We start from the raw sequence: 12,339 nt of genomic DNA, 5'->3' as shown, positions 1-12,339 counted from the left end.
TCCCAGCTCACAGCAACCTCAAACTGTTGGACTTAAGAGATTCTCTTGCCTCCACCTCCCAAGTAGCTGGGATGACAGGTGCCCGCCACGGCTCAGCTATTTATTAATGATTCTTGGGGAACACGGATGCTTATCTGTACTTCACTTATTAATCAGGCTCCCTTCCTTGCTGATATTTACACACAGCTCCTCTGTACACGGATCACTTACAAAATCAGGATGTAAATCAAACTCATTTTTTTCTTCAATATCCCATTGTGCAGTGAAATAGTTGGCTATTGGAAAATCCATGTCAATATTCTTTTTATACATGGTAAGCAATTATTTAAACATCTTTCTCAGTATTTAAAACGTACTTTATAATATATATATATGTTATATTTTAAGTATATTTTCATTTCTAAAACCTAAGCTTAAAAAAGACTTACCTTGGTTTTTTTTAAAGACTTAAAAAAGGGTTACCTCAGTGTAAATAGCAGAATAAGAACCTCTAGAACTTCTCTCCTCCATAAAAGCAGTGAGCACACTGGCAAGAACAACTATTAACAACAATTAGTGCCTATGGCCTTCTAATTGCCCATCCTCCTCTTCTATCTCTAGCTATAGGGTAGCTATGAAAACTAAAGACTCATAGTCATGGTTAAAACCAACAGTCTGGTAGGTACTGGAGGTAGCAGAAAGGGGCTGATCTACCTCCCTTCTTTCCTTCCTTCCTTCCTTCTTTCCTTCCTTCCTCCCTCCCTCCCTCACCTGGCTAATTTTTAAATTTTCTGTAGAGCTGGGGGGGGGGTCTTGTTACACTGCCTAGGCTGGTTTTGAATTCCTGGCCTCAAGCCATCCTCCAGCCTTGGCCTCCCAGATTCCTGTGATTATAGGCATCAGCCACCACACCCGGTCCTCCTATTTTTTGAGATGGGGTCTCACTGTATTGCCCAGGTCAATCTCAAACCTCCCATCCTCAAGCTATCTTCACACCTCGGCCTCCTGAGTAGCTGAGATTACTGCACCTGGCAGTTATGGCTTTTTTATTTTAGTCACTTCCTTTAGGCACTGTCAGCATGCTGGTACTGGAGTATGAAGCTGTAACTGCATGGACTATGGACGCTCAGTACGTAAGTCGCACTATTGCAAATGCGTGTATTATCCAGGCACTTACACGAGTGTGCACTGCTGCTGTTCCTGTACCTGCGACCCTTTCTTTATTGTTCTTTTTGTACTTGCTTTTTATACTTTGTTGGCCACTCAAAGGAAATCTGCTGGGCCATGATTTTCTTCAAATCCATTGCAAGGTGTATATTTGTTTTTTTAATTTTAAGATTATAATTTACTCATGGAAAGACTATGTTTAACTCTGTAAAAAATTACTAACCTGTCTTCCAAAGTGGCTGTACCATTTTGCGTTTCCACCAAGCGTAAATGAGGGCTCCTGTGGCTCCTTCGGGCATTTGCTGTTGTCGGGTTTTCTTTTTATTTGGGATTTCAGCCGTTCTCATAGGGATGCAGTGGTATCGCCTTTGTTTCAATTTGCGATTCCTCAATGACAAATAATATTGAGTATCTTTTTTTTATCAAGTGATATAACATAGATCATGAATATATTTATGCATATGTGGGGTACAAGGTGTTTTTTTTTATACAATTTGATGTGCTCATATCAAACTAATTTAAATAGTTTTTGCCTCATTTACTTGATAATAGTGTTAAGACATTTATGTTCTACACTTGATAGATTTGACTTGCAATCTGCTCCATAGGTGTGGTCCCGCCATTTACCCTCCGTCTCTCAAACCTCTCTCCTCCCCTCCCTTCCCACTCCACTTCACTCTTTCATCCTGGGCTATAGTTGTGTTCTCTCTTTCCTAAGAAAGTGTGAGTAAATATGAGTTAGTTTCGTAGAAGTACTGAGTACATTGGATACTTTTTCCTCCATTCTTGAGATACTTAGGAGAATATGTTCTAGGTCCCTCCATGTAAACATAAAAGAAGGAAAGTCTCCATCTTTTTTAAGGCTGCATAGTATTCCATGGCGTGCATATACCATAATTTATTAATCCATTCATGGGTTGATGGGCACTTGGGCTTCTTCCATGACTTGGCTGTTACAAATTGAGCTGCAATGAATAATTTGGTGCAAATGAGTATCTTTTGATATGTTTATTTGCCATACAGTACATTCTCTGATCTATTCGGATCTTTTGCCCATTTTTAAATTGCTTTGTTTTCTTTCTCTTGAGTTTGAAAGTTGGAACAGGTTTTTGTTTTGTTTTGTTTGTTCTGAAACATAGTCTCACTCTGTGCCCTGGGTAGAGTGCTGTGATGGCATAGCTCACAGCAACCTCAAACTCTTGGGCTCAACTGATCCTCTTGCCTCAGCCTCCCAAGTAGCTGGCGCCCACCACAATGCCTGGCTAGTTTTTCTATTTTTAGTAGAGATGGTATCTCACTTTTGTTCAGGCTGGTCTCGAACTCCTGAGCTCAGGCAATCCTCCTGACTCGGCCTCCCAGAGTGCTAGGATTACAGGCATGGGCCAACATGCCCAACTGATTTTTCTATTTTTAGTAGAGACAGGGTCTCTTTTTGCTCAGCTGGTTTCAAATTCCTGAGCTCAAACAATTCACCCATCTCAGCCTCCCAAGTGCTAGGATTATAGGTGTGAGCCACTGTGCTGGTCAATTGGACCAGTATTGTGAAATTCAGTATCCAAGCATTTGTCCTCCATTCCTCAGCACTGTGGAGACCGTCCTCCTGCTTCTCTCCCGCTGCCCCTTCCTGGCTTTTCTTCCTCCACCGTTCCCTTCGAGGGGTGACCTCTTTTTAGGCCTCATTGACTGGCTCACTTTATCAGCTACATCAGCATCCTCCCTGTGGCCACAGTTTCATCTGTCACTTCCATATCATCATCTCCAGATCTGCATCTCTTACCAGGACCGTGGACCTCTACCTCTTAACTGAATGCTTGATTTATCCCTCTCAACATCCTTTGGTGACCCCAAATTCAATTTTTCCACAATAAAACTATTCAACTTTCTCTTTCACCCTCTCTCACTCCCATACTCCAGTGTCCACTTTTTTTCCATTAATGGTATCACCTCCAGCAGCCAAGTTCTGCCAATTCTTCCATAAAAATGTAGCTCAGATTCCTCCTTTCCTTTTCCATTGCATGGAAAAGTCTTACGTAAGTCTTCCTGGACGTTCTCCCTTTCCAAATTGTCCTACACGTGCAATTCTTTTTCTAAGTATCACTCCACTGTTGAAAATCTCCAATCGCCTACCTATTGATATAAAATGACATTAGCCTCCATAAACCCAGCACTCACTGTCCAGCCGTCCTGCCCCATCAGGTCATGGTCACCGCACATCCCTTGGAACACCTTCAGAAGGCTGGTTTGTCCCAAGATACCTGTGTGAGGTCAAGGGTGAGGCAGTGGCTGTGGTGTGCCCTGTGGAAATGAGCACACAGGCTCCGTTGCTGGACGAAAGGGTCCATCTTGGCTGTCCCCCCAGCCAATCAGTGGAGAAGCAGATGAGAATTCTACAGTTTCACTTTTGTTTCCAGAAAAGCCAGTGATTCTGGAGAGCAGCAGGGGTATCTCTCCAAAGAAGGGCTCCACCCTCCTCTTTCCCTCTGTTACTTCTGTTCTCACAGTAAAGTCACCATCAGTGATGTTATGACTCATCGTAGAACGTGTCAAACAGACTCTCCCTCATCGGTTACAGAGTTACAGAATTTCTTCATATCTTCAAAGCATTTTTATTCTAGACTAAATTTATAGTTAGTCAACACTTCACTGGGTGCACAGAGTGTCCTGGGTCCTTGACCGGTACCTTGGAGTCCTTTACCCCAGATTACCTATGACAGTAGCCTTGGAAGTGAATGAACAATCTCCAGACGTCAGCACGGAGGTCATCGGCCTCGTCAGGGCCTGACCAGCAGCGTCCTGCATGAAATGGCCGTGCAGGTTAACAGTGGCTGGTGATAGCTCCATACCCATTATACTCATAGCCATCTTTTAAACGTTTTATTTTAGTCTTTTTTTTTTGGTCATGGTAAAAAACAAATGAGATTTTATTAAACATTTTTTTTGAGGAAATACATATGTATATTTATTTTTTAACTTCATTTTACACATTTTTTTTCTTTTTTTTAATTAAATCATAGCTTTGTGCATTAATACAGTCATGGGGTACAATATGCTGGTTTTATATACAATTTGAAATATTTTCATCAAACTGGTTAGCATAGCCTTCATGGCATTTTCTTAGTTATTGTGTTAAGACAATTATATTCTACATTTAGAAAGATTCACATGTACCCTTGTAAGTTAATCCCACCATTATTAAACATTTTATTTCAAAGTAATTTTTAGACTCATAAGGTAGTTCTTTTCACTCAGATTCTACCAGCGCTAACAGACTTAACAAACCACCTTCCTTGTTTCATCATTCTCTCCCTTTCTCTTAAGGTTTGGACATCTTGTTCCTCGAGTCAGGGTTATATAGAAAACACCCACCTTCCCACTGCCTGCTGCTGGCTGTGATTCATTTTTTCAGGGGTAGGCACCCAACCCAGGGCTTTTAGCATGGAGACTGGAGAAGAGTTGGGCCTATTTTGTGCAAAAAAGCCATCGATGTCAAACACAGGAGCTCCTGCTGGCCTGTCCCTGCTGTGTGCAGGAAGCCAATGGGAGAAAGAAGGCCGTGGACACTCCAGGGAGGACAGTTACTACAAGTAGGAGGACATTTTGGGCAGAAATTCCCTTGTGTGTTACTGCAGTGGGAGTCAGAACTAATTTCATGAGACTGGGAGTTAAAAGATAACCACAGGTGTTTGGACACCATGCGATAGGCCACATGCCTCAAGGACACATTTTTAGGTGTTGCAGGAAGATGAACTCTAGCAGTGATATTCAGAGTCAGAGAGGAGAAAGGCCTGGTGGCCAACACAGGGACTAAGAGGACATTATTGCAGCTAGGCGGAGAGTCAATCTGCTAACACACTGAACGTGTTTTCTTCACAATGTCTCTTGAGTTTATCGCTTATTCTCCGCTGCTGTAATCAAAGCGTCATCTTAGCACCCGTCGTGTGTGTGTGTGTGTGTGTGTGTGTGTGTGTGTTTTACCTGTTTGTTTAAGGATCTGCTCCCTTCTGCTGGGTGACAACCTTCACGAGGACCATTCACCTTTGTATGAACTAAAGGACCTGGCAAGGGCAAATAGAACATTGTGTTAATGTATTAATCTCAGAGTCAGCTGGACTTTTGAATCCCATCTGTACCCAGTTTTTAACAGCTATGAAATCTTAGCCAAGAAGTTTTGAGGGGTGGGGAAACTGCAGCTTTCTGAATTCAAGCTTGTTATTTTTTAAGCGCCAAAGGAGGCAAGAAAGTGTCATCTTTCTCTGCTGCACCCCCTTTAATAAAAGGATTTGTTCTGTAAAATTTGGATACAGTCAAAAAGCTGCACTTAAGGACCTAGAAGGCCACATATGTCTCCAAGGCCACAGATTCCCCACCTTGTTACCCTTCATTGGGCTGCTGTGAAGGGTAGATTAGATTATACAATCAAAACCTAAGTGGCCAGAACATAACAAGATTTAATAAATGTGTATTGGTATTATAGTTAGTACAGTGTTTGGCTCGTGGTGGGCATTCAACAGATGGTCATTATTGTCTTTATCATTGATAATAATTGCGTTTTTTTTTTTTATTTGAGTGATGTCCTGTTAGAAATAAGGGATCTGGGGATGGTATTCTGCCCCATGTAGGTAAGAGGGGTCTTGGCATAACACTGGGTAAAAGCAGTTAGATCTTTGGACACAGATGGCACGGTTGACAAGATTTGGCAATGGCATTTTAATTCCTTCAGTAGCAGTTCCATTCACAGTGTTGTCACTGGCTCCTTGCATTAGGAAAGCATCAAGAAAAACCTTCCAAACACCTCTAATCCCATCAGAAGAGTCCTCTGGAAACTTGAGTAATCCGGCAAGACATGAGTAGGTGATTTGAGGTAGAAAATCAATAAAATACATAGAGAGGAGAAATTGACACATTAAAAACGTAGATAAAATCAATTTTGTTTTCCGTCCTTCTCCACTTTCAATGCTATATTAAGGGGGAATTAGTAGCTGGGAACTGGTGTTTAGGAACAGGACGAGCAAACCATCAGATTTTAAAGCTGTTCCCTCGCAGGTGGTGGTCCCCCATTTACGGAGGCCTCTAGCCCTGGCTTGCTGCTGTCCTTTCTGTCTCCACTGCAGTCATCATTCTTGATTCCAAGTGCATGCACTTCACCTATCCAAAGCCGTGGCCATTCAGGTCTCTGACTCCACCCCATCTCAGCTGTCACTCACATGGTCAAACCCTAATCACCTAAAGGACTATCTCAAACCATCTTCCTTTAAGCATCACACTCTTGGACTACTATGTCCTAGCCTTCCAATGCACTTTCTCCCATCCCAGTGATGCTGGCAGAGCCTCCCATCTGTTGACCTTACCATGTTTCCTCTGCCTATTGCATCCCTCTTGTCCCCGCCTCTCTTATTCACCTGATTCAGGTTCTAGGGTCCATTACACGAGCACTCTCCTGCTAGCATCTTTGGGCCAGCCCTTCCTGGATAGTCACCTGAAAATGTCAACCAGGGTTAAAAGTAAAGTTCTGGGCGCTACATGCCTGGGACCTGGAAGCTGAACATTGCTAGAGAAAACCATATCCTGTCCCTATTGGTTTTTCTTGGAATGAATGACCACAAAACTCAAATGAGCAGTTATCTGAGTCCATTTTCTGTTTCTTATAACGTAATGATTGAAACTGGGTAATTTATGAAGAAAAGGTACTTATTTCTGGATGCTGAGAAGTCCAAGGTTGAGGGACCACATCTGGTGAGAGCCGTCTTGCGGAAGGGACTCTGAAGAGTTCCGAGGTGGTGTAAGGTGACACCTGGGGAGGAAACGGAGCTGTTAAAATGTGCTCACTCGAGTCTCTCTTCCTCTTCTTGTAAAGCCACCCGGGATAACCCCTGATAACCCATGCCTCTGTGAATGCATTAATCTATTCATGAGGGAGGAGCCCGTAAGATCCAATCACCTCTTAAAGGCCCCTCCTCTCCATAAGGCCACACTGGGGATTAAGTGTTAACATGATTTTGGAAGGTGTGTTCAAATGATAATAGCGGTCATGTCAACCAGACAACCCTAACATATCTTCCAATGAATTTACTCTCCCTCTCCCTAAACCAATTATTTCCCAACTTAATCTCTCCCCTTGAGCCTCTAGCACAGTGGTTCTCAACCTGTGGGTCGAGACCCATGGGAATTGTATTAAAGGGCTACGGCATCAGGAAGGTTGAGAACCACTGTTCTAGCACCTGCTACCTGACTCATCGTTAATTCACTGAAAAAAAAAAACAAAAACAGGAATCAGATAAGCCATTTTTCAATCTTCTCCTTCACCACATCTACCAACCTGTGTGCACCTGCACCACCCACCTCCTCCACCTTCTCTCCTGCTGGAGTGGGCAGTGCATTCCTGCTCCATATCCCAGACCCTCTTTGCAATTCTTCTTCTTTCTCTACAATTTTCTCTTGCAATACTTCCTATTGCTCCTTGCATCATCAATCTCACTCTCTTGAGTAGATCATTTCCATTAGAATAAAGATATGCCTTACTGTGTGAGTCATTACAGAAGTTTTGAGATACACAAAAATGAAGAAATGTGAAATCCACACGAATGGAAACAAATGAAGCCCTCTCAGAAACACTGACAAGCTGAGCAAGGAAAAACTTGCACAGGTGAATCAGAAAGGACACTGTAGATTGTATTTCTTGAAAGTGAAATAATGGACCATAACACAGTCTGTCTCATGACTTTTGTAGGCTCTACATGCCTCTCCACCCTATTTCTTTGCTTCCCTTCAGGGAAAAAGTCCCTAAAAGAATTGTGTATTTCCACTTCCTCAATTCCCATTCTTTCTTTAACCCATTTCAGTTAGGCTTTGGTCTTTATCCTTCCATCCAAACCATTCCTAATGCAGTCTTTATGACGGGCAATATTACCATCTCCAATAGGGCCTTCTATGTCCTTGACTTACCTAACTTCTCAATAACATTTGACACAATTCGTTTATTGACTTATAATTTACAGACAATAAAATACAGTTTGATTAATTTTGGCAAGTGTATACATCTCCATAATGACCCTCGCCACAATCAATGTATAGAAAATTTTCCTTATCCCCAAAGTCATCCTGGGCCCCTTCCAATCAATCCCCCAAATAATCCTAGAGAACCACTGGTATCTTTTCTATTATTAGATTTTAGGCTTTTCTTTAGAGTTTCATATTAACAGAATCATATTTTATAAACCCTTTTACTTGTTTTTTTACTCAACATAATGTTTTTGAGATTTATTCATGTTTTGGGGTATATCAGTAGTTCATTCCTTTTAATTGGTGAGTAGTATGGATGTTGTAGGGGTAGACCACAATTTACACAATTTTGACCACAATTTGTTTATTCATTTATCTGTTGATAGATATTTGGGATGTCCATTTTGGAACATCCTGTAAATTAAGCTGTTTTAGACATAATCAGTCTTTTTATACTTTAAACATTTTAAGATCAGTTTTAGTGTGAAAATATATGCATGGACACTTGGATAAATTCTCAGGATTTAAATTGCTGTATTATAAAGTAAGCATATGTTTAAATTTATAAGAGCTACCAAGCTGTTTCTAGAGTGATTGTACCATTTTACATTCTCACTAGCAATGATGAGAGTTCTAGCTGCTCCACAGCTTCACCAACACTTGGCATTATCAGTCTTTTTCTTTTAGTCATTCTAATGGATAAGAAGTGGTATCTCATTGTGGTTATAATTTGCACATCCCTAATGACTAATGATGTTGAATATCTTTTCATGTGTTCATTGGCCCTTTGTGTACCTTCTTTTGTGAAGTGTTGTTCAAATCTTTTGTTATTTTTTATGGGTTGCTTATTTTCTTATTGAGATGCAAGAGATCTCTCTCCATTTTAGATAAATTCTTTGTCAGATACATATATTGTAAGTTTTTTCTTCCTGCTTTATGATTTCCCTTTTCATTTTCTTAATAGTGTTCTCCAAGAAACAGAAGATTTTAATTTGATAAAGATCATTGTATTTATTTTTTCTCTCACAGTTCATAATTTTGTGTCCTAAGAATTCTTTGCCTACTACAAAATCTCAAGGACTTTATTCTGTTTTTTCTTCTGTAAGTGTTGTAGTTTATACACTTACATTTTAGTCTATGATATAATTTGAATTCAATTTTGTGTATGGTGTGAGGTAGGGATGGGTATCTAGTTGTTCCAACACTGTTTGTTAAAAAGACTAAATCTGTACTTCACTTAATTACCTTGACTGCTGTGTTCAAAATCAACTGATGACATATGGGCCTGGGTCTAAATCTGGGCTGCATTCTGATTCATTGATCTATGAATTTTGGCATTTTTGTTTACTTGTTTTCTGTGATGTGATATTCCCTTGGTTTTCCTCTTTAGTGTTTCTCAGTCTCTTTCTTTTTAATATCCTTTTAATAATTGAAATACCCAGGACTTAATTCTAGGCCTTTTTTCTGTTTTCCTATCTATACACTCTCCCTCCACCAAAGATGAGTAGGTGTTAATTAGAAAAATAGAGCGGAATCAGAAGAGGGAAATGGAAAGGATGGAGAGAGGGGAGCAGTAAAATGTCTTAGAATGACCAGCATGTGCAGAATCCAGTAGGTTAAAGAAAACATGATGCATGGAAATTAATTGAATACAGAATGCAAAGGAGGAAAAAGGCAAGAGATAATGCAGGGGAAAGTTTAAGAATAGTCTTGGCCATGCCAAGTTTGCACTTAAACTTGAGAGCAATGGGAAAAAGGTCAAAATCAGATGTGTGTGAAAAGGATTCAATGGTTGCATGTAATAAATAACTATGCATCATCAAAATGAAGTTTATAAAGAATATTCCGTCATTTCAGACAATTGAAATTATGTATCATTTCTATCATATCAAATTATCAATTATGTATCTTTTTTATCATATCAAAATATATATGAACTATAAAAATTTATAATTAATAGGAACATTTAAAAACACCAAAAGAAAAATATACCAAATTATTAACAGTAGTTATTCTTGAGTGTTAAGATTGCAGATGGCCTCATTTATTTCCTTTTACTTTTCTATATTTTTAAGTTTTTGCAATTAACCCATATTAAATCTGTGATAACACATGTTTTAAAGCATGCTAAAAAATGTGTCATTTTTAGAAGAGGCGCAAAGTTATGGTCAAGAATAATCAAGCCATAAGTTTCTTGTATTACAACATTTGTATCTTATAATTTCATTTATTTCTATCCTCAGGTTCATTGTTTGGTAGATCTCAGGCACAGTAGATGAAGATAGAAAAACTGATATGATCTCAAACAATCAGCTGGTGAAAAACCAAGTTTCTTAATTAACAAAACTATTTGGGACTTAGAAATCATAATACTCATGTCTGGTTTTAACTAGTGTAGACTGCTGGTGCTCTTCCTTACAAAATCATGGTTTTGAAATAATTTGTTTATACTTCCCAGGTTTTTGATATTATAGTAGAAATGAATGAGGGTGTATTTTTGAAATGATCTGATCAGTTAGTACAAACATCCTAGTTATAGACATACAAATTACTGTTATTATTTTTTCACCTCACACTACAGTCTTGTGCCAGCTTTTGAATTTCATATATAAATTTGCTTACAGACTGGTGAGCCAAATGGATAAAGCAAAGGCAGTGAGCCAGGCAAATTTGCATCTGGATTCTCTGTAGGACTCAGGGAGAGTGTTGCCTTGCAGAGGCAAATTAGCAGAGGCAAATTTATTTGTGTAGTACAGATGGTTGCCTCAAGAACCATTTATAATGCAGATTGCTATTCTAGTGTGCCATTCCCATTAGCTTAGAAACAGATTCGTTTTTGCCCAAGTTACAAATGGATAAAAGGTCTGTTCATTTCAGACTTTCCATAATACATCTATATGTATCTTAAACAATATCTTAAAATATAACTGCATCAAAAACCCAGGAGGTAAACAAGGATATGTGAATGAGTGTAACCCAAGTGTCTGCCTCCCTCTCTCAGACAGCACAGTCCCCTGGCATTTTTTGGAGCTGGTATCACCTTGGCTTCTGAGGCTGTGCTTGCAACAGCTGTTGCTTGATCCTCTCTTCTGTTTTCTGCTCATTCTGTATCTGCTTGTTTTTTAGAACTCCAAACTCTCTTGTTATAAAGCTATTATCGTCAAGAGAGGCCCAGTGGAGTTGTGTTCAGATGGATCCGGTCTGATGGAGATCACAGAAAGCTTCTTAGAGGAGGTTCCTCTTGAACCAAGATTGGGGGAAGTCAAGGGAATTATCAAGGCAAGTGAAAATGCACCCAGTAAGGGACAGCATGGTGTACTCACCAGTTCAGGCAAAAGGAGGAATCGGGAGCCAAGAGGCAGTATATGAATAGCCAGCAAAAAGCGTGATTGGACACACACAAGTTGTTTGGGTAGCTGGACTTGAGAGATGAAATAGAGGTATGCAGGAGATGAACCTGGAGATGTGACTAGATCCTCAAGGGACCAGATTATGTAGCGAGCTGGATTTTATGTAACAGGCACTGTTTGAAGAATTGAGTGTGGTCGACAACTATCTCCCTTTACTTTATACTTCTATTACTTTTGGCTGCCAGACTTGAACCTGTGTCTATCCTCCCATCCCTTCCCTTCTGCTTGGTCTTTCTGCCACTGATGATCTGCAGTTTAGTTCAGCCTCACCTAGTTAGCAGTGAGAAGTTCTTGAGAGCACTATTAAATGTTTTCTATACTTGTCTCATATTCTTCTACCTTCAACTCTTAACAACAGCCTGATTTGTTCTATATTTCTATTTTTTTTTCCTTTTTTTAAGACAGAGTCTTACTCAGTTGCCCAGGCTAGAGTGCTGTGCTATCAGCCTAGCTCACAGTAACCTCAAACTCCTAGGTTCTCAAGCCTTCTGCCTCATCCTCCCAAGTAGCTGAAACTACAGGTGCCCACCACCACGCCCACCTAAGACTGGGTCTCTTACCCAGGCTGGTCTTATACTCCTGAGCGCAAGTGATCCTTCTGGCTTGGCCCCCAGAGTGCTGGGATTACAGAGATGAGTCACTGGACCCAGCCTGTTTGGTATTTCTAAAACCAAATATGAGAGAGAATTAGATCATTTAGGTAATTCCTCTCTGCCTACGGTGACCAGATGTCCCGCTTTTGGCAGGACAGACTCAATTTTTAACAATTTGTCCCACATCCCAT

General features: G+C 40.2%; 1 protein-coding gene and 2 long non-coding RNA genes across 5 annotated transcripts in view; 1 reads left to right on the top strand and 2 right to left on the bottom strand.

Moving 5' to 3' along the window:
• The window catches only part of LOC111727480, a 6,888-nt gene extending 1,480 nt beyond the window's left edge, over positions 1 to 5,408 (bottom strand). Inside the window, exons 1-2 of the long non-coding RNA XR_002775035.1 lie at positions 5,122 to 5,408; positions 1,370 to 1,533 (exon numbers count right to left, since the gene is read on the bottom strand). This is a non-coding gene — a long non-coding RNA (uncharacterized LOC111727480). The remainder of the gene's footprint in view (positions 1 to 1,369; positions 1,534 to 5,121) is intronic.
• Positions 1 to 12,339, top strand: part of TECTA (tectorin alpha) — a 147,701-nt gene that overhangs the window by 98,030 nt on the left and 37,332 nt on the right. The gene's annotated exons all lie outside the window — the stretch shown is intronic.
• LOC111727479 overlaps positions 6,802 to 12,339 on the bottom strand; it is a 24,507-nt gene continuing 18,969 nt past the window's right edge. The window contains exon 3 of the long non-coding RNA XR_002775034.1: positions 6,802 to 6,937. This is a non-coding gene — a long non-coding RNA (uncharacterized LOC111727479). The remainder of the gene's footprint in view (positions 6,938 to 12,339) is intronic.

This window comes from Otolemur garnettii, unplaced genomic scaffold (genome assembly GCF_000181295.1).
Source record: "Otolemur garnettii isolate 467f Iridium unplaced genomic scaffold, OtoGar3 scaffold00108, whole genome shotgun sequence".
Classification (NCBI taxonomy): Eukaryota; Metazoa; Chordata; class Mammalia; order Primates; family Galagidae; genus Otolemur; species Otolemur garnettii.
Note: the sequence above shows the minus strand (reverse complement) of the source record. Positions and strands in the feature narration are given on the sequence as shown.